Source organism: Mesoplodon mirus, assembly GCF_964341445.2.
Source record: "Mesoplodon mirus genome assembly, chromosome: 3".
Classification (NCBI taxonomy): Eukaryota; Metazoa; Chordata; class Mammalia; order Artiodactyla; family Ziphiidae; genus Mesoplodon; species Mesoplodon mirus.
In genome coordinates this window covers 20,119,544-20,123,257 of record NC_138978.1, presented here as the reverse complement: position 1 = coordinate 20,123,257, position 3,714 = coordinate 20,119,544, and positions in this window count along the sequence as shown.

The following is a 3,714-nucleotide window of genomic DNA, read 5'->3' as shown; positions in this document are numbered from 1 at the left end:
CACTGCCAAGAGGCTGGGACAGATGTCCTCCAGGCAGGGTGGGACAATGACAATAGAGTCATGGCTCTTGGCTCTAGCTGTCTCCCCAGACTGCGATGGACTCACAAGTATGGCTGCTGAGTTGCTGGGTTTGCTCCTGGTCTGTGATGCTTCCAAGTGCCATGTGGCTGAAAGAATAAGGGAACACTCCTCCCACCATCTCAAGGCCAGGGGCAAGGCGTGGGGGGCAATTGCTGTGTGGCAGGAGAGGATTTAATGAGCAGCCTATGCACTAATGGGGCAGGTCCTATGGTCTCTGGAGAAGGGGGCTGTTCCCTCCATTCTTGGGGAGCCCAGGGGAATGAGATGCCCTTGAACTCTTTAAACCTGGGGTGGGGAAAGGACCCCTGTTGGTCTTGGTGGAGCACAGGAGGAGAGAGGGATGTGGGTAGGACTGCAGGGAGGGGCAGTCAGGTGAGAGGGGACAAAGCGGGAGGGGCAAGGGCTGATGGAAAGCCCATGATTTGCAGTTGGTTTGTCAATGCAGCTAAGGAGCCAAGGTTGGAGGCGGCCCAGATGGGGCAAGGGTGGGGGCCGCTGTGGCTGGAGACCGTGCGGGGAGGGGCACCCCACCGACAGAACATCTGTCCTGCAGTGCTAGGGAGGGAGAGGCAGCTGGCCTTGGCTGGGGGGTGGAGGATGGGGGCTGGACCCCTCCCAAAACCTCTCAGTTCACAGGGTCACTTACTGAGTCCTCACTGAATGAGTGGGTGACCCACCCTCTTCCTCACTTAGTGCTTAAGCCCGTAGGCTCTGGAGCCAAAACATCGGGTTTTAATTCTGGCTGCTGGATGAGCTTGGGTAAGTCTCTTGCTCTCTCTGAGCCTCAGCGACTTCATCTTGAAAGCAAAATACCTACCTCCTAGGGATGCTGCAAGGATTAAATGAGAGGGTGAATGTGGGGCCCTGGCACTGACAATGTCAGGTTCTTTGGCACATAATAGGTGCTCTACCAGGTCAGTCTCTCAGGGGTGGGTCTGGGCAGGAGGTGGGGTAGGCAGCTCCCCATCACCCTCCCTCCTGTGTCCCTGGGCTTGGAGTCAGCTGGACCCCGGCCGGCAGGCCTGAGAGCCCAGGACCTAAGGCCAGAACCACACCTCCCCTCACGGGAGAAGGGGACTTTTAGTCTCCTTGACCCCATTCTGGCCTCCCAGACTCTCCTGGCTCGGAAGGCCTCTGTGGCCCCCACAGGACCTCAGGATCCCCTGGAGTTGGGGATGCCGGAGAGAGACATTCCTGATCTTATGGAACAGAGCCTGGCTTTCTGGGAAGATGGAAGAATAGCACATTCCTCCTGAAATAATTGTCCTGGAGCTATTTCCAGAGGCTCTTAATGCCCAGGCCAGAAATGGCCAGTGATCTCGGCGCCTGGGTACCTTCAGGACAAACGGTGCAGAGGTCCAGCCCTCTCACTGGCCGCCTGCCTTCCTGCCCGGCCCCCGGTCCAGAACAGAAGCAGGCCTGGCTGAGGCCCCACAAGGGAACGGTTGCCACTGCTTCCCTGGCCCACTGAGTTTCCCTACACCCCTCTTCCTCCTTCTCCGGGGTCCCTCTGAGCCCTCCTCTTGGCTCCCTGTTTCAGCGGCTGTAACCACCCCACCCCAGGGCAAAAGGCCCTTCAGGGCTGGGGAATGTCCAGTGGAGGCTTGCGTGTGTATGTGCTTTGTGATCTTGCAGCTGATCATTAGGAAACATCAGATAAACCCAAATTGGAGAATATTCTCCAAAACAATTTGCCTGTGCTCTTCAAAGCTATCAATGTCATAAGAGACAAAGACTGAGGAACTTCCAGGTTGAAGGAGACCAAAGAGACCTGAAAACTAAAGGCAAGCCCGATTGTGAATTGGCTCCTGGATTGGAGAAACAGCTGCCATGGAGAACATCGGAGGGAATAATCATCAGTAAATTGTGGACTGTGTATTAGCTAACAGTGCTGTATCAGTGTTAACTATCCTGTATTTGATAAGTGGATATGTAAAAAAATGTCCTTGTTCTCCCAGCTTGTAGGAGATACACGCTGAAGTATTCAAGAGTAAAGGCTGCCATTGTCTGCAACTTACTCTCAAAATAATAATAATGTGTGTGTGTGGTGATAAATGTGGCAAAATATTAATAATTAGTAGATTCGAATGAAGAGTATATGGGAGTTCATTATCTTGTAAGTTTTCAGTAAGCTTGAAAATTTTTCAAAATAGAAAGTAAAAGTGTATTTTCAATACTTGCGGGAAGGAAATGATGGAGGGCAAATACGATGCAATCTCAAAGGGGGATCTTGTTCATTCATTCAACGGATATGTCCAAGATGCTCCTTATGGACCAGGACCCAGTGGGGTGGGGGGCACAGGAGTTCTGAAAGGAATCCTCAAGCTCTAGCCCGCCACCCAGTAGGGACCCAACACAGGGTTGCTGACTGCATGAGGACCAGGCAAGAAGGGAGGAAAGACGGTGCTGTTTTGTTATGGGTCACTCAAAGGGACAGCACTTTAGGGAGACTTGATAAATGTTTGCTGACCCAACGAGAAAAGAAAATTGATGCTGACCACAGCCAATGAGAGTTATATCAGGCCCGGCACGGAACTTCCTGACTCTCAGCATAATTAAACACTAGAAAAACAACAGGGAACACTGGAAAAAGTCCACCCTAGCCTCACTTTAAAAATAGGGCCCATCTGTCATGGAGAGCTTAACGTGGTACTTGCCCTGAGGCAGGGGCCTGACCAGGATGACCCCTGGAGGCCTCTCCCAGCTCTAGGATTCCATGATTGTATGACAGGGCCAGCAGTCTGGAGTAGCAGCCTGAGGGTGTTCCCCAGCGGAGAGCAAGAGGATGGCTAAGTCATCTACCTCCTGAAGGTAGAGTTAGAGTGGGAGAGGGCGCTTAGGGCAGGTGGGACCAGGCAGCCAGGAAGGGAAGGGAAGGGGGGCCTTGGGGACCAGCCCTCAGCCACCTCCCATATTTCTGGAGGAGGATATGGGGTGGGGGGGTGGACGGGGATGGAAGAGGCGAGAGTCTGGACATTCCACACGATTCAGACCCAATGGACAAGGGCAGCTGAAGGGCCCTGGGCTGGGAGAGGGGCAGGCAGCTGTTTTCCGGGTGGGACAGGCTCAAATACTGCTCCGTTCTCACTAGGCAGAAGTGGAAAATTAGCATCAAGCTGGCGGTAGTGGGGGAGAGAAATCAGAACCTTCCTTCTGGTAAGGGGGACTACTGGGGACCTGAGGGACAATGGGAATGGGGGTGGGGCTCCACTGCCCAGGCAGGCCCAGGGACAGGAGGCGGGGTTAACTGGGCTGGAGCCTGGGCAGGCCCTAGTCCCTGTGAGGTGCCCACTTTTAGACCAGGAGGAGTAGGAATCCCAAAGCCCACTTCTCTTGTGGGGTGGATGAGGAGCTGCCTACACTCAGAGAGGATGAAGACCAAATATCCTGGAAGGTTCTGTCTCACAAGCCCAGCCCCGTTAGTAGACTTAGAGCACCACCTTGCCCCCGCTCCCTCAACTTGGGGTTCATAGAGTCGAGATCATCTCAGTTACAGGGTTAACAAGCACCCCTCTCCATCTGGTTTTCCCCATCAGTGCCCCCATCCAGGCAGACAAGACAACAGGTGTGGTGAGAATTCTTCCTCAGTAGACTGAAGCTGGGGGTGGGCAAAGTCACCCTGACAATGTGGCA